The sequence below is a fragment of the Vanessa tameamea genome, chromosome 6, assembly GCF_037043105.1.
Source record: "Vanessa tameamea isolate UH-Manoa-2023 chromosome 6, ilVanTame1 primary haplotype, whole genome shotgun sequence".
Taxonomy (NCBI): Eukaryota; Metazoa; Arthropoda; class Insecta; order Lepidoptera; family Nymphalidae; genus Vanessa; species Vanessa tameamea.
The window spans coordinates 11345496-11370283 of NC_087314.1; the positions used below are offsets into that span (position 1 = coordinate 11345496).

General features: G+C 28.9%; 1 protein-coding gene across 2 annotated transcripts in view; it reads left to right on the forward strand.

Annotated features, from left to right (window-relative positions):
- Nucleotides 1-24788, forward strand: part of LOC113396407 (uncharacterized) — a 51018-nt gene that overhangs the window by 11457 nt on the left and 14773 nt on the right. Inside the window, exon 2 of one of the 2 annotated variants that reach the window (XM_026634327.2) lies at nt 8897-8948. The exons of the other annotated variant lie outside the window; for it this stretch is intronic. The gene's annotated coding sequence lies outside the window, so the exon portion shown is untranslated. The remainder of the gene's footprint in view (nt 1-8896; nt 8949-24788) is intronic. 2 annotated transcript variants of the gene reach the window in all.

The following is a 24788-nucleotide window of genomic DNA, read 5'->3' on the forward strand; positions in this document are numbered from 1 at the left end:
AGTGAGCCAGTTTAACTACAGGCACAAGGGACATAACATTTTAGTTCCCGAGGTTGGTGGCGCATTGGTGATGTAAGAAATGGTTAATATTTCTTACAGCGCCATTATCTATGGGCGGTAGTGACCACTTACCATCAGGTGGCTTATTTGCTTGTCCACCTACCAATATCATAAAAAAAGAAAAAAAAAGTTTTGCAAGCCAGTCATGTCAGTTCTACGTGAAGTTACCACGGGAAATCAGAATCGGAATAAGTATATGAAACTCATATCAGTAGAAAAAGCAGTTTACTAATAGCGCGGCGATAAATATTTTTTTTTAGTAATATTTTTTTTACGATAACAGTGTAAAAAAGAGTGGGAGGATCAAGTTTAATATAAAAATCAATTGTGTTATGTCTCAAACTCTAGTATAATACTTAACATTTTATTATATTAGTTAAAATCCTTAACCTGTGCAAATATTTGCGGTGAATTGAATAGCACATGTCGCCGTCTCGATTACTTGATCATTTGATATCTTCACGAATATCAAATAGCAAGCCGCTGATATTTGAATTGACTCTAATTACATTTTCTAATTACTTTTTATTTTATTTATATTACTCAAGTATCATAACGTGAATTCAACGATACCTGTATTTTACTTTGAAGTTAAATTTATCGGTTACTCCTATTAAGTCTTATAAATTATACATTTAGTATAATACTTTATTACTAACTAGCAACCCAACCCGGCGGGTTGTAAATATATAAATATAATTTATACCCTAATAATGTAGGTAATTATCGAATTTAAAAAAATCGATCATTATTTCCGGAGATTACCCCCTACATACAAACAAGTTAACCTCTTTATAAAATTAGTACCTACAGTTTCCGAAGTTGAAAAATGATAAAAATGTTAGCAACATCATCCCTTTGAATCGCAATTTCGATTAATCGGGCGTAAACTAGGACATTTATAATAGATACAGTAACAAAAAGATGACACAAAATTATTATTTCTTTTTTTTTTCTTATGAAACCTGCATGTCGCGAACATTCTTTTTACAATTATATACATATTTGTCTTTTTTTTTTTCTTAATACCACAATAAGTAATGTATTATTCACGATGAGACGAAAACAATTACGTCATAACATATAATACATAATAGAATATTTTTATCTAATTTATAAAAAAAAAAATAAGATTTTTTTGAGGTGTCACCTGTGTAATACGAGTATTTATCAACGTATAACTCAAGAGCTACACTGATTTCTACATCAATCATCACAGATAAAAAATACTATCGTACTCGGTTCATTTTATTTTGCTGCAATGACAAACTTAACATACATTAACCTGAATAAAGCGTTCCTTGGCGTAAAAGTTTTAAAAGTGCAAAAGATAGGGATAACTCTGGAATAAACAGAAACCTGTACTGCAAAAAGGCAATTTATTGAAGTTTTTATTGTTCTTATTGTAAGTAAATGACAAGTTTTAATATAAATTCCTTTGCCCAGTATTGCAGAATTGTGTGGATTTCAGTTGGTGTGAACAAAAGGCGAGGCAGCAGACCGAGACGTAGACACAGACAGACAGACTGCAATCACTCCGCTTGCTATTTCGAGCGAGGAATTACTATTTTTAATCTGTTTACTGGGATGTGTTTTCATATACTTTCTAGTCAAGACCTAGAACCAACTTTGTCTAATTACGAGTTACTTAACGTCGTTAATAAAATTTGAACTTTGGCAACGTGAAATATGAAATGTAGGAGAAGAAAATCAACCATATTATAATCGACCAATTAACCACAATGCCATTATGACTCCTGTTAACTCAACACGGGTATGAAGCATAAGCAAAGATTTCATATACTTTTAATAAACTAGATTGTACCTACCGATGTCTGTAGCAAAAATTTAGTATAGAAGTTGTCACTAATTAACTGAATATCGTCGTATCCGTAGTTGCAGTAGTATCCACTTATTTTCCTACTTTGTTTTCTGTATAACATCGACTTCTCAACTTCATTGCCATGAACAATTCCCTAGGAAGAAGTCCCATTTAACTTTTCGCATTCAAGTTTAATTATATTTTATAAGTTCAAGCACTAAGACCATCTAAGCTAGTTTTATTTTGTTTTTAATTATTCTTCTACAGTTTAAAGTAGATACGTGCATAGAAACTATGTATGTCATTACTTTTTAACATTTCGACCTTTCCCATACATTTTTATAATAAAATTTAAAAGAATTTTCATTTTGTCTCTAAATGTCGATAGAATTAATATCAGTCGATGATTACGTATATTTAGCTACGAATTAGTAGATTCATATCGACTTATTTCGATAATTTTGCACCATTTATCCTGGTACTATACTATATTCAAGAAACAATCCGGATTCGGATTACAGATGGTAGAATTTTCTATGAAACGTAATTCAAAATCATCCCAATAAAAAATGTTTTGAAAGTTTTGACGCTGAAAGAACGAATTTAAAGCTCGTTACTCGTAACTCTAAAACGATAGGTTGCTGATGATCTTACTTATAACAATCGTTAAGTATACCACATAATTATCACATTTTTAAATATAGAAGTGATGCTGTTTTTTTGTTAGTGCTGCTTTCAGATAGGTAGATCTAATCTATTTAACGATTGATAAAGAACCTCGAACAATTTGAGCGAATGATAACAGCGAAACAGCAGGTACAACTTAGTCGCTAAGTTATAATGAAACACTTTTGTATTATAAGTGACTAAAGTTTTATATAAAAATAAATTTTAAGTAAATCAGCACAGTTACAGAATACGTTTTTATTACAATCGTTTACATTACAATCACCACTAAAATGATTGTCAGCAAAAGTATCTAGCAAAAACACATTACGACATGATGTCTATATTTCAACCATTAGGTACTCAAGTCTAATGTTTAAATCTTTAATGTAAGGTCGAAAATAGATTACTTAAGGTTTATATAAACAAACAATATCAATTACAATGTATATATAGACATAATTTTTTTGCTTTTCTTTTGTTTTTTATACGCGGTCACTTACAATTAATAACTATAATTATTAATATCAGAGTTAATTTATCTATGAATATTATTTTATTTATAATATAAATATATTATTTAATGTTGTCTTTCGGATAGTTTGAACCAAAAACTGCACGTTCTTAATTGCTTAATGTAATTGAAATTTAACCTTGTTATAGTTCTTATATTTTTAATCGACTTTAAAAATAATGTTACCAATTTGATATTTTTGTCTGTAATTTAGTTGGTGGCCACTTGACTTGACTAATTATTTCTTGTTGGATTAGTAAATTGAAAAATAAAAACGTCTTTACGGGTGGAGTAAGTGTGGGAAACTAGTGGATTTTTGACTCTGGATCTATTTTGATGTTTCTTATTATATTTAATCGATTATAGATTTTGATTATAAGTTAGATTATAAAAATTCAACACTAAGGAATACTTCTCAAAAAGGCACGGTCACAATTAAGTAACGCGCTTAGGATTGTTTTTTGATTTTTTTGATTGACAAGTAGGCGAATTTATCCAGAGTCAAAACAATTACACAAATAAAAGTTTTTAAAACAATAATATAATTTAAATATAACATTGTACTTACTATATTTATTATACATATAAATGTTACATATACACATACAGTAACAGGATCGAAGTGTTAAGTCACTGCCACCCCATAGAAAATACCGCACAATACAATTACTATATAAGTGCCGGACCTTGTTGCCTCTTCATCTGTAGCTATATATAAAAAAAACAGATATCTTTCTCGTCTTTACATGTAATTCGGTATAATAATATCGTGCGTGGCTATAATATCGACGTAGTGAACAAAAATCAATGATAAAAATATTTATTATTTTTTTATAACTGAATATAATATTATTTTTAAATACGTACTGTACGAAAATCTCTAATCGAATTAGAGTACTAATGTAAATTGTGTCTCAGACGCCATAATAATGTACAGTGCTTAGATATACTAGGCTACTACGCTCCTAATTTCCGAACAAGTTCTCGGCAAAAAAATACATCCAAATGTTATATGATTGTTAGCTCTTAGTAAAACTTTTATACAGTTAGATAACATTTTCAATTTAATAAGAAGTGAAAAGTTGTTCGTGATGGGAGAAATGAAATATAATCCGTCGCAGTTAAAGAACCGAGCCACGTTTCATTTGGTCCGAGTCGTGGCAGATGGTTCTAAGGCAAAAGGTAATTCCACCGTTAGTTAGAATTACTGAAGTTCTAATGGTACGTACTCGTACTATGAGAACGTTATAAAAAAACGAATGTAAAGAAACTTTCTCCCCTAAGAATTTAATACTTTAATCCTCTTCTATTACTGCACTAAGTCATATTTTAAAATAAGAATAGCTGTAAAATAATGAAAAAGTATTCAGATGATACATTGACGAATATATAATTTATAAAAAAAATAATACAATTTTAAGATTATTAACTTTTAAAAGTTAAATGTATAGAAATACAAACGTCAACCAAAAATGTTGATGATTTTTGTCTAAGAGATCAATCCATAACAGCTATTTTAAAAAGAAACTTCACTTATACAAGTAGTAATTAAGTTATATTTATGTTATTATGAAAACAAGTATCATTAAGCTAGAGTTTTAATTAAAAATATGCAGTAAGTACACCTTGATTTTATTATTCATAAAATTGGTAATAACATTTAAATGAACATAAACGTAATAACATAAAGGACCTATAATCTTACTCATACATTGCCGAGGCTTATGAGTTTTCTGCAAAAACGTATAGCTTAGCTTACAATCCTAGAGTAACTAGGTCTCCCATTCAAGAATACATCCTGAATATTACAGAAGCGAAACCAGGCCAGCTAAAGTTTCATCTTCTGAATCGTAGCAAAGACCTCTTTTATCGATCTACGTTATTAATGAAAACTACTGAACTTTCTAGAATACTTGAATACTTGTTCGAGCTTAAGAGGAGTAATTATTTCCTTTTAATAAGAAATGTTCAAGTAGACGTATATTAAATGTTTTCAAAGAAATTCAAGTGTGTAATTTATATGTGACTATATTTTTTTACTTAATCGACACAAATAAATACCTACATATTATAATTAATTCTCGTGTCGTTATTATTTATTCGATCCAATTTAAAAACAACTCATAGCTAAATACCTCGACATATTTCGTTTTACAGTTTCGATTAAATTAAATTTTTTAATGGATCGATCTCCTAGCAAAACGTATGCATAAGACCTTTTTAATCGTTTACTTCGTTATTAAGAACTCATTTCCTGATTAACTTATTGAAATGGATTTTTAAAAAAATATATTTCAACTTATAATACTTTCAAAAGAACAATAATACTATAGATACAATTTTCTAATGAAATAATTTATCATATACTTTAATTATACAAATAAATTAATAGCAATAAAAACGAGATTAGGAGCCTGACATCTGTTGTCTAGAAGTCAGGCTCTTAATCTCGTTATATATAAAAGCTTTTAATATGGCCATTACAAACTAGTTTTTACCTACTAAGTTTAAGAGTTTACTACAGCTTTTGACTAAGCGTCTTAAAAAATAGTAATTAAAGACAGACATATTTATATTAGCTGTTTTATTATTTCACAGAAATGCACAAATCGTTATGTATTACTACAATAAATATTTAACATAAGTGCCGCAATCAAATCTTAATTTTGAATTACTTAAATTATATCAAAAAAATTACAATATCCGAAATAGTAAAGTTGTGTTTACACAACAACTGTATTTTAATACAATTTAAAAATGTCAACGTTCTTAAGATATCTTTAATATTGAGAAGTGAGAAGAGAAGTCTGCTACAAAAAATGCCAGGCAACAGTTAAAAAAATAAACAAATTAAAAAAAAGATTGTCGTCAATAAATTGTGTAAAATTGTATTGTATTTTGAAGTTGTCGTTATGCAAAATCACAACATTGTTATGTGTGGATCCGACAATAATCTTTTTAATAGGCTCCAGATAATAAATGGCGCCAATTACTATTCTAGAAGGCTCCTATTATGAATGGAGGCGTCTTCCGTTGACTGGTATCAAAACCATTGTTGCCCATCGGCCTTGGCGCCTTTCACCTCTGTTTGGAAATTGTACACTGAAATTTAAACTACTTCGGTACACGTTTATAGATTACATTGAAATTGATACCGAGATCTGACTGTTTCGTATTCTTATCACTGCGAAAGCGAAATTTGTTATACTTTTTATATTGCCTTTATACATTAGCAAGGCAGAGGTTTTTTAAATTGTATTAACCAGTCTACCAGGAAGTGTTCCGTACTGTGGTTTACTTACAAAAAAAAAAATGCAAATTTATGACGAGAAAACCGAAAACAGGACAATTTTATTAAAAATCAATCGAATAGTTCACCGACTTAAAGATTAAATTCATGTTTAGTTTTGTTTCATTAGTTAAGCCCAAATCAAGTTAGTCTGACAATGAGTTATCCTTAACAAAGTGAATGACTGAGCAAGTGAAACGGGTTCTATGTAAAATAAAGTAAACTTTTTATGCAGCTAACCATTATAATATTTGCATATATTTTTACGATTTGTATTATGACAAATTGGTCGTAAACTAAGTTCCGGTTACTTAGAATTCTAAGCAACACTAGATATTATAGCTATGTATAGCTACAAGTTCCGTTATGTCATAGAGTACAAAACTATAATTCATATAAATACATATAAGATTATCTTTTTTTTTATAGATCCCTAATTAAATATAAAGTTAATAAAACTTACGACACTTGAATTCTGTGTATAAAGGTAACACTTAATAAGTGGAAAGTTTTGGTAGTGCACATAAAATGTTGATTAACATGTTTTAGTACTTAATAAATATAAGTTTGTTTTTACAATAAAATCTTTTATAATAGTCTGGTCTTCTTAATTTATATTACGACACAAATCCAGACTTATATACCATATACAATGAAATTCGCAGCTACATATTTTTAATAAAAATCAATATCTAGCCTAACTTAATACACTGGAACTCAAGAACATAAAATTAAAACGCCATTGTTACAATGATATTCTTAATTTAAAGCGGGTGATACTACGAAGTGCAGCTTATATAATAATATTATATACTAAAACCTTTTTCGAAACACGTTTCTGGTGGTTTAAGTTATACATATATGGATTTTGTAGTTTTGTTTTTAGTGATGCATTATAAAAAGCGTTTTCTCATTTATATATATATAAGTGTAGACTAAAATAAGGCTGAATATTAACGCATCTCTTATAAATTGAGTAGCGAGCGGTCGGGTATTAATATATCGGCCGTAAACGTAATACGTGGATTCATCTGACAGTCGGTTCAAATCCGGTATAGCACAAGTATTTTTTTTTGTTTACTATTCAACTCATGTACGGTAATGAGAGTGGAGAGATACATGCTTTAGAAGTTATTCTCAACCACGCTTCAAATTTTTTCGTTTTGTCAAAGGTTTTTGCCTGAGGCAGCAATGGTGCAATAATGGGCTGTTACTTCTTATACTTCTAGGTTTATGTAACATACCTATTAAATTATAATTGGTTAAGGTATTTGCACTTTATGTAAATTAGGTTTTTAGTTAAAATACTTCTTTAAGTATCTTAAATATGAAATTAAGATTATGTTATATAAGAATACTGTAGTAAATTGTATATAACTGAACAATAACTACACCTTACAATTGTCAAGAATTACATAATTATTTTGAAAATGCGTCTATAAAAAAAATATAATTATATACAGTAAAAACCGAAATTACATATCTGAAGGATATAATTTCAGCTTCCTTCTAATATGACGCAAGAATTTAATAATATGTAGGTTTACATACCTATAACATTAAATAGTTTTTATTTACTGAAGTTGCTTGCAACATTTCTGTACATGATATTAGAGAGAAAGAGAAGGATACAACTAAATTCGAATTTGGAAAGTCGATAATCATTTTTCAGATACATATACATTTTTTTAAACCTAAAAATATTTAAAAAACTGTTTTCATCGCAGTAATTTATAAAATATTTGTGTTTGTAAGGTACTTTTAGAAGAATTATTCTTTGTCCTTTCGATTATTATACAATAAATATTTTTAATTAATAAATTATGTAACTTATACTTATATAGAACATTGAGTAGTTCAAGTAAATAACCATCTAGTCTAAGAGACATTAAATATATCTTTTGAAATGAAGGTTATCCCCTGAATTGGTAATGAAACAAAATAAAAAATATGTTGTTAAGAAATCCTTGCTACGTTTATTGTTCATCGCTGCAGTGAAGGCCATATTATGTCAGCGTCAATCGCCTTTCCAGATCGCCAAACTTGTTTTTTAAAAGCAGCTGCCTCGCGAAAACCGGGCAAAGGACTTGTTTCTTGGTACCGTTTCGTTTCGATTTTATTCTTTTTCCAAACAACTCGAACTTTGAACAGTTGCTAATTAATATGGTTAATTAATTAACGAATGCTAACAGTTTAGCATCCGTTAAATAAAGCACTTAAGCCAATATTATTACTGCCAAAGTCACTATTTTTAATTTATAACAAGATAAATTATTTTGTTTGAATAAATAAATCACATACGCTTCCTTGCTGAAAAAAGATGAATAGTGGGTAATATCTAGTTTTTACTTCAATGCTGACTAAAAAATATTACATTCGCGTTTTTGTCACAACTCAGCGCAAATATTAATTTTTAATAATAATTATTTTTTGTTATTGCAGTAAACAAATATATTTTAACAGAACATGTTTCTTTATTTATAATTTACAGACTGTGTCAGTGTGATTTTCCGTTCATTTTTTAAACCTTGAATTTTTTTTTCAGTTAACCACATCGACATACCCAATGATTCAGTTGTAAAGCTCCTGCTAACTGCGTAAGTATTATAAAAATATGTAAAATAAAATTGAACGTAATAGACTATGACTGACTATTATTATCTCTTATATCTATATAACTGATTATTATTATCAGCGTACAGATAAAAATATAATAAGTAATAAGTAGTCTTGATATTTGACATAAAGCGTTGTTTCCTACTCAGAAATGATATTGCTAAATCTTGATTAATAGTGTAAAATTTTAACCTATATATGTATGTGTATTTAAATATACCATACATACGTTCATATATTTACTTACGACTGACTGCCCCGTTGGTCTAGTGACTAAATTTATATCTAGTACTAGGCTCCAGATCCTCATGTTCTGGGTTCAAACTCCAGTTCGGGGCAATAAAAAGTTATTGAGTCTGTGTTATTTCCGGTCATGTCCGCTTGCCGTTGTCCATCGGATTATGAGAGTGAGAAAATAGTGAGTACCTGGTGCACTCACTTTTTGTGTTGAAATCGGTCAGCATGATATTTTGTGGATAGATTTAATTCCACCTTTCCACCGCTACTGAAAAGATAGGGAAACGTAATATAAGATTTAATTTCAAGCGCAGGCTTTATGTGCTTACCGAGGAATCAGGAGGGGAGTGTTACAATGCGAACTTCGTAACTTCAGGATACTACTTCAACTCCTTTTAAACTAGACTGGCTACTATGATCAAGTTATAAATATTCCAGGCAGACTTATGGTCCACATACATATACAATGCGTACAATTACAATACGATTACATAAATACTCAAAAGCTTTCACAACAAATATGCAATTTACTTTTGTTCTTTAAAAATGTAATGTGTTTATAAATTACGTCACTATAATATGAAGTACGTTTAAAATATTCGTATTATGCATCATCATCCACACTAACGAAACTATCGTATTATATATTATGAATCTGTGTTATGCGCTCAAGTTAAAATCATTGTGACTTCAAGTTCGACAGACTGGCACATCTTTTTCAATATACTTAATAGTGAGGGAGCTGGCTAGCAAATTTTTTTATAATTGCAGACACGTGGCAGACATTTCTTAATAATATCTATTAAGATACACGAAACATCACAGACATCGTCAGCCACTACGGTAGCGCTGTGTTGTCAAGTGACAGAACTTTATTTACCCATGCTTGCCTCTCGAATTGACTCTAATATTGATTCTAAATTAAATACATCAGATAAATATTCAGACGTGTTATGTTCCGCAGGCAATATATTGCGTCTAAAAAAATACATCAATCTCCAAAAATATATAATGTGATACTTTATGAGCAGTCGATAACATCGATCGAGTACGAACTCGTATATGCGATCGATATCAGCTGTAGTAATTACTATTTCCACTAGACTATAAGTATAAAAATATTTTACAATAATATTTTACAACATAAAATGAATGAGCAGATGATTTAGAAGAGCCTTTTACAACTACACCTCGGAATATATATTGTATTATTGTCTCGTGGATTCTCACCGTCCTTTAGACAAAAGAAAATAATTTCATGTACCTACTTGCTTTTACAAATTTAAGGCACTATTACGCCAAAATGCATAGTGGTAAATCTTATTTATTGAACCAACCGATTTATTTGATATATCTTATATAAGATTATTTTATATACCTTTATTTAATTTATCTCTATCGATATAAGCAAATCACATACCTAAATGTTCGCCAGCTCCCTGGCTGATTGATTGTTGATTGTAACCATAACAACTAGTTTGACCACTTGCTGTATATAATAAATATTGTAAAATATACAAAATAGGCGTCGATATTTTTGGTAAAATTCAAATTGAAAAGGAATGATTTTAAACATCTTGAATGTCACAGGCGATGCTTTATTTATAACATTTACTTGGTTGAGATTTTAATAAACATTTTCATATTAAAATTTTTTTTTACGCAGATTTGATAAGGTAGACTTTAAAAGAAATCTTACTTTAGTGATTAATTGATTGAAGTGTTGGCAATAAATCGTTATAAATTATTTCTCTCTGCTAAATGTATAAAAAAATCTTAGCATTAAGTGAGGTCATTATTATTAGCGGCCAACGACCCTTTTGGATATAACGTACTAAAAAATTAAGAAACTTTAGTACTGAGCCTAATTTTCAAATTTTTAATTTGAAAATACGTTCATATTTAAAGTATATATATTTATTTAGAAATCATAAATTTAAGCTGGATTTATACTAAACATATATATGTATATATATACATATATTGAGACTTAGAAAGACCCTGAAGTATAGTTTAAGATCTATTATTAAGCTTAAAAAATTCCAGATACAGTGTGTACTTAAAAAAACCTTAGTCCGTAACTTAACCGCAAGGTTGTTTCTAAGCTCACCTTTCAGACCATCTTCGAGCGCAGTGCCCTGGTCGAGACAATGAATTTAATTATTCATGTAAATGGAGCAAGGGTACATTCTTATTTAAAACTTGGCCAATTTTATTCGAATAAAATTAAAATATTTCGTGAAAAGTTGCCTCGAAACACTTCAATCGCAGGGTCGAATGTTATTGACTAACAAATTTGCGGCTTTAGTATGAAGTTTTAAGAATTCTGCTTTGTTAAAATGTTGATCTTTATATATTATACATAATAATAAGGAAATTTCTTGAAAAATATGACAAGTTTGGAACTAAAGTGCTCCTGAGAAATGTTATACCCTTATTTAGTTATCTTAACGAGTTCGGATATGATCGGGAGCCTCGAGATTCAAATAAAAGTAATGTCAAAACTGATATGAGGCACGAAACACAAATTCACGCAGCCAGATGATCAAAGTATTTTCGTTTAAGATTATAATCGAGGAGTGAAGTAAATTTTAGGAATAAGATCACTAATCATATTTATACTAAAGTCAGATTTGTATTAAATGAGTATTAAGATTATTTATTATTATTTATAAATATTTTTATATAAATTTCTTTATTTCGATCCAATTATATAGAAATAAAATGAACAATTTTTTTTAATATAATGTATGTTGCAGAAAACTAGCCTTTTAATTAACAGCCTAGACATTTTACTAAACGGCGCCGTGCAACCCAAATCTTGATAACATTCGCAAATACATCTTCGACAGTATAGGGTAATTTGCTTTAATCTCCTGAAAATAAAAATAATAACACAGGATAAGTTGACACAGATTATTTAAAAATATTATAATTGAAACTTTAACACATTTTTAGTACATATATCTACGTTGACGTTATTGTCACATGAGAACATTCAAAAGTTTCTCTACGTGCTTTATGAAAATTACCACAATCGAAGCTTTCTTATAAGTTTAGACATTGTTAAAGTATGGGACATCAATAATACTTCGGAGGTTTTTGGTTATCTAGTAGACTGGACAATATTCTAAAATGTGTGTTACTTGGTAAAGAAACTACGTAAAGAGTTAGGTTGGTCACCTCGTTCAAATAGTTTAATTTATGTCGTTGTATTTTATCATTTAAATCAATTTTACATTGTGGCTACAAAAGGGGAGGTTCTTGATCTCGTTAATTCATAACTAAATCAAAGAACTCAACAAGATTCCATAAATGGAATAAAGTATTTTGGGTTTGGCTAAGAGTCGGCGTTCCACGATGAAAACCTTATGTTTTTTTTTTTTTATATACATTAAATGATCTCAATTGAGATGTTTTTTTAATCATATTGGAGTCATAGGTTGGTCGTCTACCGGACTACATTTATTCGGTATCATTTTTAATTTAATATAGTAAGCCAGACAGGTAAGAGCCACTTGATGGTAAGGGGTCAACACTGCCCATAGACATTGGTACTGTAAGTAATATTAATAGTTTCTCATATTACCAATGCTCTATCAACCTTGAAAACTAAGATGTTATGTCTCTTTTGCATTTTGTTACACTGGCTCACTCACCCTTGAAACGGGAACACAATAATACACAGTATTGTTATTTGGCGAAAGAACATATTATGATGAGTGGGTGGTATCTACCCAGACGGGCTTGCACAATGCCCTACCACCAAGTATGAGGAATGTATCTTCCTATGATAACGTTATGAGGGTATTTTCAAAAGGCAATTATTACAACATTATATTTTTTAGATATCTACTTCAGATCAAAGGTTGCAGTGAAATACTCGTATGTTATCTTTAGAAAAAAAAGCAATTAACATTGATGTTACTGTTTTTATACATTTTGTTTTTTTATTGGTATGGTAAACTTTGGAGTAACTAGTAATTCAGAATTTATTTAAAACATTTTAAACAGTTTTTTGCTCATTATTAAAATTAATTTATTAAATCTATTCTATTCAAATCAAGGCAGTTAATCCAATATCACCGAAGGTTAGCAAAATATGCATTAAATAATAAAGTGTGCCCAAATGTTGTCAGAAAAAAAACCTTGCTGTATTGTATACACATTTTCACTGGCACTGAAATGTAAGCACTGCCAACTGAAAATTTTTAAAAAGCCCATGGAATGGCCTGAGCTAGCTTTGAACCAAGAATATCAGGATATGTGCCTTACAAGCTAGCCGCTAGACCGAAGAAGGACCTAGTCGTGATTAAGATTATACCCTACATGATGCGTGTGATTTCACTAATGACAGAGTAACGAATGACGTACAAATTGCCGGTCTTTCTCGATAAAAATTACCATCTAAACACTCAGTTCGATACAACATGCGTTAAGTTTATTTTATGTTTGCTTAAATTTAATAAAATTATAAATCAAAATATCTTGTAAGAGCTTATTTGAATAATAACTTTTAATTTTAAAACATTATGTCTATCTAACCAATTTCGAACCACGACTAATCGTTATTATTAAAAAAAAATGTACTAGGTTTGCGAATCGCAAACCGGTTAGCATAAGGTCATGATTCGAGTTCGCCAGACAATTAGATTATTCGCTTCCTTTTAATATAAAGTTTTATTTATATACCTTTGAATTTTGGCTAGGTCTGTTTAATTTACAAATAAGGCTATTAGAACTTGTTTATAATATAATAATTACATTATTTATATTGATACCAACATTTTATGCTAGCGGATTTCCCTTGCTCTTTTTTATGGTAATATTATTTTTTTAAAGTTTTTAGTTAGTATAGTTCGTACTTGACTTAGTTACTTTTATTTATTATTATATTTTACTAAGTATTTATCGAAATTTCTTCGTTTTTAAATATTATATTTTATATGTGGGTAATTATTTGAAATTAATAAGTAAGTTTAATATTTTTTTATTGAAAAATGGAAATAAATAAACTTAAAGGATTTTGAGTTGAATGTCTTCAGCTTATTTATCTTTATCTCATTAAATAGAAAAAAAAATCTACAATTTTATGCCGAAAAATTTAATAAAACTAAAATAAAATTTCATAAGCATTTCACATAGCCCGACATGTAAAAGAGTTTTATGATAATAATTTGTTTGTGCTGTCAACAAACGTACAATTAATTCAGGCAACTAGGACATCTCCAAAAGGATTTATACAACGAGTTTGTTCTTTTAACCGTTGCCATTCCGTCCTAACTCCCACATATGTCTCTACATCATTTAAACTACGCTAGTTAAACGTATTGTACATACTGACTTAAATATTTTGTTATAAAATTAGTTTTATTCATGGTTAAAAATAATAAAAAATATGGTTTAAATAAATAAACGGAATTATTTACTGTCTAACAAAATAAAATTCGAAGCATTATTTAGCAACTAATCATCATTTACTAATTCCTTATTTGTTCTGCTGCTCTTATATTATTGTAAAAATTAAAAAATAAAAACGTTGTTATATGCCCGAATGAATACCATATTTAATGTTATCATTTATATTTCGAAATACATAGACGTAGTATATAATTACCTCTCGATGAAAACATAAGATTTACGATATAAACAATTTATAATTATTGGCTTTTAGTTGTGCCGACAGGGCTAAACAATTTATATCTTACTTTCCCAATACCTGTCAATTATTTAGTCCTCCGTCATTCCACTTTTTTAAATTAACGTGTAAAACAATATCATTTATATAGTTTTAGAACTTGCTGTTAGTCGTAAACCATAAACTAGTAATCACTAATCGTATTTTTAATGACTTAATAAAACCACGAATAGCTTCTTTTGTTATTCCCAGACATTAGCTTCATTCCATCAGGTTCAAATATATACACACCACATATATTGGCCTACTATTTCTCGGTAAACCGTTTAAGCGCGTTGCGTTTTATAGGATTGGTACGGATCTAATGTTGACTCAATCACGACATTGGCACGCCTTAACTTCTAACAGCTCAATTCATGCAAAAGACATTTAAAACTTTTTAAATGGAAAATTAGCTGTGTATTCGCGTTCTTAGAGAGATATCTTATTATTAAATTAAGTAGTTTCAATGTCTAAGTCTCGCGTCAAATATAATGTCTTTGGTCTTAAATCGAGGTAATGCACGCAAATAAATGTGAAAAAAAAGTAAAAACTTTTTGTTTCAAAAACGTTTCACGAACGTTTACATTACATGATGATGAATATTGTGGTGATGATGAAATGAATGATGATGAAAGTGGAATGTTTGTTTTTTTTTACACAGATACATACATACTTTTATCTATACTCATAATTTATCAACAAAGAATTAAAATTTAATTTCAAGAAAAGTGGAATGGATAGTATATATTGGTCTTTCAAAATATTTATCCATGTGAATCTAATCTCACACTCTAATTAGAATTTTTATGATATTGGGGAATACAAATATATTTTTTATTAAAAGAAAAGTAACGAAAATGAAGTAAATGGAAAAAAAATATGGATAATTATAAGATGGTTTACTGTTACATCAATTTATTGAAATAAATTTTGCTCTTTATAGAGCTTGACGTTGTCGTTTGAATGTGTGACGGAAAAATCATTATCCTGTTGAGGCCACATTTTTAAATACTAACAATAGATTTTTATTTTAACATGAAATTGCGGTACTCTTAAAAAACTTACTCCTTGCCAAACTACTAGTCATAGGTTCGCTGTTACCATTTATTCAAAAGCCCGCTCTAGATTCAGACGCTGGCTAGGTTCCAAGGCAATTTCTTTAAAAATTCAAAAACAAACCAGCTTAAACCACTTAGTATTGAACCTAAACAGAACCTATGTACTTGTCCTGATCTTACACATAATTTACTAGATACCTAGAAGAGAATAGATCTATAGAGTTTCATGAAAGACGTATATTAAAATAATTCTCGAGTAAAATAAAACTCTTTACATTGAATATTTATTGCAGTTTAAGGACCAGGACCACTTGCACTTCTTTACGAAACTGCAAATAAATAATGAATATAAAACGAGCCTTACTGTAGTCGCATAGGATTATTTCCTATCGCAAAATCACCTTTTTAAAAGTGACGGCCATGCTCTAGTACCTACCATGCGCTCATTGGTCAAAGCCTTTAGAACACGCTTCTTCTTTTTCTTTTAACTTCTTTCTGACTTCCCGTTACACACTTCCGTCCCTTTTTCACGTAATCACTCTCATTGATTGCAGAAAAGCGAGAAGAAAGATGTTACACAAAAAAAAATACATTACTAAGTCTATTACTAAACCTTTATACTAATAAAGTCACATTTCCAACAAATAAAATATGCAAGTACGCGATTACATTGTTGTGACACAGCGGATTTTAAGCATGTTAATTGACTGATTAGATTGACTAGATAGGTCAGAATTGTAGTTAACAATATATTTATTTAATTAATATCTTTTAAATACAATATATTAATATTTAATATAAAGTCCAACCAAGTAACCAAGTTTTAATAGAAAAGAGACCCCTTACATTGCTTATAACAATAAAATAAAGCAATGCAAACACGTGATAGTTTATACTCCTTTTCACCACAAAAAAAGTTCATATATTAACCTAACATCGATAGTATTTGTTGAGCAAATCGGTTATCTGCATTATGTTTCCCAGAATAAGTTGGGTTATCCTCATTGTGTCTTGCAACTTCCTCGATAGTGTTCTTGAAAGAGATAATAAAAATATGATAAACACCTTGGTGATGTGGTTGAATCTTCTTCTCATGTTTATCACTATTAAAATCGGTCATGTTTCTTAGGACTGTGTTGTTTTTCATATTTTATATTTATTAAATTTTGAAGTCGTTTTATATTATTAAATTAAAACATTGTAATATGTTCTATTCGATTATGAGATCCTGAAGATTATTATATTTTGTATATATTTGAAAAATAGATACAAAATATTTAGAATGAGAACACGTTAGTTTTAGCCACAGAATAAACCCGTTAAAGTATCTCTAAATTACCATGTGCGTATTTATTATTATATAATTCATCTCATTCTTGGTTGTGAAGGTAAGCGTTGTAACAAAACCTTCATATTATATCGGATAAAACTGTGTATCCAACACCCCGCATACCCGCAGTGAGACATTTACAGACTGTATCAGTTATTGAGGAGTAAATCGAAACCATTTAAAAAAGTTTTTAAGTTTTTGGATCACTTATAATTTATTTCCTTATTTAATAAATTATATTAAATGTGATGAAAAACAGCAGAAAAAAAAAGTATTAGTGAAACTTGGAATTTTTAAAAGCCAAAACTGCCTGCAATATAAGGAAAATCAAGCTTTTAAATTCACAAGGAAAACCGAGCTACGGTTGGTAAAAAAGGTTAAAAGTCCTGTGAAGGTAAAGTCTTGTATAAATCAAGCGTAATCGCATGAAAAAACAAAAAAAAAAATTGTTTTATTACACGCCACTTTTACTTAATTGTTGCTGTAGTGAATTTTTTAGCTACAATATATTTCAAGTATCCTTCTGTTTTCAAAAACTTAGTCTAATTTCTGAACAAGTCATTGTAACTAAACTTATGGACCCCATTGTTGCAAATTCAATTGTTTTTCAAGTTGCAAAAGGTTTAGTAAAATTTATGTACTTGAAGCTTTTCTCTGAAAAAATTAAATTAGTCCCGAGAGAGGACATTATGAAAAGTCGCAAATTTACCTTGGCATTTGAGGGAATATAATTGTCTCGACATCTTTAAACGAGAGATTACAAACAATAAAAAAAAATTATACTTACTTCATTAAAATGTACAAGTCTTTAGTTTTACTAACAAAATAGAGTTTTGAGTTTTTTAAATAAACTATTTATTTACAAACTATTCTTTTTATCAATTCGTTTAATTTTTACTTTAATTTGGATCACGTTTCATATTTTAACCCTGTTAATTATTAACGAAATAAAACGTCAAAGAATATAATACTCATTTTTATTATTTTTCCTTTTTCTTCTATCAATATACATATTTATATTAAACATAAAATTTATATTTTGACAAATTAAAATCGTTTCTTTACACATAAGTTACGTTAAGTGAAGCAAAGGCCCTAAGTGGAAAAGCACGAATATTTTTTTAAAAACACCGCAGGGTAATTTGTTTTTATTTTATGATATAATATATGATAGTTTATAATACGGACTCCAGACTCGCGTGATTAACAATGTGAATTCATGCCGCGATTTTCCCGCGAAGTCAGAGTGAACAACATAACCCTTCAAGCACGCCATCTTTGACAGCTTTTGTTTAATTCAACGCCCTGAACAAACACAATATGCGCTGAAATATTTGCTTCTGTTACATCCGTGACGCTGTTTGCTTTGTCTAATATACTTTGTTAGTTCGATGTTAACATACCCAAAAATATCTTGAATAACATTTATATTGGGTTTAATTACTTTTGTCGACTAATAGAAATTTATACTGCATTATAATAGTAATATCAAATATTTCGCCAAGGTTTGACAAGGATCACTATATTCAAAATAATGTGAATTTGCTTCAAACTTTAATTTTGAGAAAATCAATAATATAATATTCATATTGCCAGTTTGTTCATATACAATTTGTGGTTAACATATATGGTTTAAAATATATGTATGATTATTATATATCTGTTATAGTTTTGTTAAATCTTCATAAATAAACGCGAACGGAAACAACGATTTTCCTACATACACTAAATAATTATACCATAAGCATATTTCGAAAGTGTTATCCATTATGTATTAAAATATGAGTATTCCATGAATCTGGAATGAAATATAACAATGGAGTAAATATTTACATTATAAGATAAACAGATCTTGATATTGCCAAAACTGACATACTATTAACCACACTTATCGATAATTTGTATCGTTTTGTTTAGTTTAACTACTTAACAAATACTTTAAACGTAAAAATGTTAATATATTTTATTTATTTGGATTTCATTGAAATTATATAAATAATAATTTATATTGGGGCTTGGGTATAGACGTTAATCTAATAGAAATGAATATTAGTTTTATATTAAATTCCAAAAAAATAACTATTCATTAAATATAATGACTGCCGGTCTCCAATTCATAGTTCTGATATCCTATCATGATTTCTCTTAAGCAAATTTGGTCACGAAATTCAATTCAAGAGCTTCAACAGAGCGAGATTACATCACACGCTTCCGCCACTTTTAGCTGAGTAAAGTTAAAATTTAATTTAATTTAAGGTAATTTCAACTTTATTACAACAATTAAAGACTCAATTCACAATTTGCAAATATATTTCGTAGCTTCGTGACTGGTTTCTAGACAATCGCAATAAATACATTGAAATATATTTCTTTAAAGTTAGGAAACACTAAAGACGAGAACTTTTTGTCGTATACAATGACAAAATATAGTTTCAATTGAAATGTTACAAACAACAGTCATTATTATTATTAAATAATGTAGTTTTGATTTGAAATTAAGTAATAGCAAATGAATGTTATTGAATAGTAGATATTTTATTATATATAGAATATTTTATTTATTTTTTACAATTTACATTGCATTTGCTTCCTTACAAATACATAATTTTAAAGAAAAGTCTTTGTTTTTATATTTACCCGGTTGTATATATTCAAGGATTTCTTATAGCTTTCCTAAAAATATTTAATTGCAAATATGATATAAAAGACAGTTTATAAGCAAATGGTAAATGAAGGTTGCGATGATATAAAAACTGACACGCAATAAAGTCGTCAATTTTATTAAACATTTATATAGAAAGTAAGGTAACGCTACACTTTGCCGGCTCTACCAGAAAAATAACAAAATATGTATTTTTGAAAATATCACTAACGTTAGACTAAAACAAAGTTTAAATTCATGTTATTTTTTTTATATTTGAATGTAGAATAAGTTTATAATAAAATTTGGGATATATTCTTATTATATTACTGTTTACACGTTAAATGACCTGCTACCCAAACTAAACTTGGTTCTATACGGGAATCGTTTAATTTTTTAAACGTATCGTAATTTTTATCGTATGGATATTAAGTACTTTATTTAAAATTACTTATGATAAAAAACTAATTAATCGTAACATATAGTTTATGTTTAAAAATACAGATAAGAAAAAAGAATATTACCAATTTTTATTCAATCACTTTAACATAAAAAAAAAACTATTTGTGTATAGTTCTAGAAAGTAAAGATTTTGACTTATACAATTCACCTAACACATTTGACACAGACAAGTGTAGAGCAGGCATAAAAGTATAAAGCCAGTGAAAACAACAACAGCTGCATTTCTTGCTCACTTTCACTGATAGATTTGTCTTTTTCTCGACATGAATGGGTAATACTTATCAGTTATCTGATAGATAGTGTTTAACTGTTTTCTAGCAATTCCGATACCATTTAATTTGTTTGAAAGCGTCTTTGTTTACAAAGACATTTGATCCCTTTCTCTTTCTAAGCTCGCTTAATCACGTATTGATTAATTTTGAGCCATAGTGTAATATTATAATATGTAATAATAGTAATTTGCCTTATAATAACTTAATGTCGAAAATGACGAGCCAGCTTCAATACTTTCGTCAGAAGAGGTGATTTAAAGAGTGAGGACTTAAATAAGATATTACAGTTTGGCAACTTCTACGTTGACTGCGCAAAAATAGAATCACTTGCAACTTGTAAGAGAATTTGAATTATTATTATAAAACAAAACTTTGTTATAAAATATTACTTCCTAATTGTAGAACAATGACAAACATTTATAATTATGTAACTACAGAACAGCAACTTATAGTTTGAGTATAATTAATTATTATGTTTTTTTTTTAAATAATTGACGTTGGCGTTTTGTACATTATTTTATAAACGAACAAATAAATAGTTAAACATTATTCATTTACGTAAGTACAATAGCAGTAAAATAGCATAAAGATACCCTGATTAAATGACATAAAAGCCGAAATGTACAGATGTATACAGTTACAAGAAATTATAATTTAAATATCTATATTATAATAACGATAAATGATGCTAGGAGCTCTACATCCGCATTTTGATAAATTTTGTAATTATATCGCTTGCTAAAAAATAATAACTGGTGGTATGGAATGGAATATTATTAAACCGATTCTCTATAGTACGCTTACAGACATACGTTAAATAAATAATAAAATCACATGGATTTATTTAATCCCCCTGAATTTGAATTATGTATAACCGCGATCTTGAGCCACCATATTTTTATATCTAGGTAATGAGAAAAGACTAGGCAGGAAATATCTACGAGATTGACTACTTCCGATGCAATGCACTTACTAGCAGCTACGTGATCTATTCCAGAATGATGCTGGCACGTAAGATATTCAAGTGACTATTGCAATTTTATTTTATATGGGAAATAACGACAATCTTGACTGTTACAATATTTTTTTCTTATAAATAACATAAGGAAACAGACTTACCTAAAAGTTATTACGTCATGTTACATTAAGAATAAAATTGACTTTTGTGTATAGCTTCCTATACCAAAAAAACAACGCATGGTGACGCATGTAATAAGAACAAAGCAAAAGAAAAAAAATCATAACATTACTCAATAAATTTAAACTGCCATCGAGTGTATGAATGAAACTACATTCAAGTTAAAATCTGAGATATCAATTGTTAGTTTATTACATTTCATCATTTTAAATAACGTAAAAGAAAAATCTTATATAGCAATTACCATTAAGAAATAAATGAACAATTTAATTTTAATAAAGCACGTATGACGCGCCTGCGCAGCGATGACTTCACGCTGTCGTGATTGATGAGTCGGAAAGAAAAATCCGTTACCAACAAAGAAACAGTGCCTCTCACACAGATAAACTAGCTAGCATTACCAGTTATCATGTGGCTTTATTAAAACTAAATGAAAAAGATAAACATATTATTGTCAATCATTTACTAAAATTGCATTTGCTGACAGTTAAAAAAAGTGCTTATATTATATTATCAAAGTATTATGAGTATTCGTTTTTTGTTAAAATATTTTTTTAAATATAATTTATTAAGTAATTGACTACTATCTTGGTTTAGTATTCGTTCAACCTTTTTTATAAAATATTGTTCTTTTTTTAATTAAAACCTCTCTGCTCTAGCTTGCGATGAATCCGGATATATCTACTAGTTAGTTTTCAAAATATTGAGTTTTTTTTTTCTCCAAATCAAAAGACTAGTAAAACAAGCACAAATTATGTAATAATAATAATTTTATTTTAATTAAATGAAAAAGAACACAATATTTCTTACTTTAAGAATTAATTTATTATTAAATAAAAACTGCACACCTCAACTACAACAAATTCATTTGTTAAAACGTTTTAACTCTCAACATTTACGAAACCTTTTAAAAGTAATATTGTAATTTTAAAAATCGAAAACGTTAGGAACAATGCTGTTTCTCACGAGTTTTATCTGTGGATCTCAGGAAGAATTCGGACTTACATTAGATGTCGTAGTTAGATAGTTGACGCTTCCGACTGACATCAGTCGTGACATTGGGAATGTGAGAAACTTAGGATTAGGTTTAGGTAATCGTGTATTTTATTACGTATAAGCTATGTATACGAGCGGTGATGGCGCAGTGAGTAGAAATGAATGTTGACAAAACATCGCAAGTTCAAATCTGGGAAACACCAATGAATACACGTGTCGGATAAAACTCTACCACTAAATCCGCCAACCCGTACTATACTATACTATACTATAGTATAATCGTTTGCCCAGTGAGACAGTTACGCATTGTTATTTTACTTTGATTTTATTATGTTTAATCTATTTTATTTTTTTTAATAAATATAATAGAAAAAAAAATTGTCTTAAGACTTACGAATCATATTTTAATATAAATAAAAGCAATATAAATTATGTACTGATAAAAGTAAAGTATATAAAGGAATCGGAAAAATCGATTTCATTTGCCAGTGCCATATAAATATGCTACTTATTGACAAAACTAAAAATCTTCGAAGTTTTCATAGGTACTGCAATCGATCCTAGTGTGGACATCCACATCGATTATATAAACATATCTATGTACATGATAAATAATAATTTAAATTGTAAATCAGTGATGTCTGTAAATTAAAAAAAAAAAAAAATCTTTGAAAATGTAAGATGTTATATCGATATTATCGATGCCGCCTTTGTTATACTAATTATGTAAACTGAGGCGCGATAATTTGTGAGCTCATGCATAGATCACTCAGCCTCAGGCAATCATATATGTTATTTAAGAAAAACTGGTTTTTACGATTATTAAACTACCAATTAAGTTAAAAATTTACATACAATGAACTATGTACATAATAAATAAAATTAGTACTTAACATACGTAGCAAAAAGTTATACGCAATAATTACTTATGATTTTTTTTTTGTTAAACGTAATAATGTAAAAACGCTAGCTGTATTATTTACTGTAACCGGACCATCTTGTTTGAAATACAGCGTATTTGCGTAATTAATTTTAAATCAAAACATGGCATACTTAAAACACGTGTGCGATTAAGTAGTTTTAGATAAAATAATAACATAATTGCTCTATACGCCTGTAGTCACTACTACTTTAATACATATTTAAGTGATATTTGCACGATTTACTTGGTGTTAGGGTTGTACTACCCTCCAGACACATATTCTATTCTGTTCTGTTCCGATTTGAAATATAAGTGAGCCAGTGTAGATACAGGAACTTATCCTCTTATTTCCCAGTTCCTATGATTGGGTATGAGAAAAATTAGTTAATATTTCTTACAGTGTCGATGTATATGAGCGATCGTGACCACTCATCATAAGGGGCCTTTTACCGAGTCTAGCTACTGATTTTAAATTAAAAATTATACCGAGCAGATGAACAAACCTTTACAAAAAAATCATTATTTTGGGGTCTGTTGTGTTCCACATTCATCATAATATACAATATATGCCTTGACACAGCGATACACTACAAAATTAACATTAAAACGTAGTACGAAGTATCATTGGTACGTAATGAGCATAAAACAGCAATTAAAACGGTCGGGTGGCTGTAAACTCGCTTATCTGATTGTACCACTCCGAATTATGAAGAAACAGTCGAGGTTGTGAGATAACGACGAATATAACAACGAACAATAATACACCGTCAAATATAATTTTCACTGAGACGTATTTTCACACGAAATGTTATATCACTTGGTTGACAATCGGAATTGACCATGACTGGTTTGTGTTAGCATTTTTTGACCATTAAAATTATATTAGATTATAGGATGCTTATTATTCAAGTACGAGTTCTAGAGCGTGTCCTTATATGATATTAATTATTACAAATGCGAAAGTCAGTTTATTTGTTACGCTTTCATATCTAACTCACAGGATCATCATGAAATTTTGCATACACATTGTCAGGGGTACAGGAAATAATTTACAGTACCTAACACCGGGCACTCGGCCCTCCCCA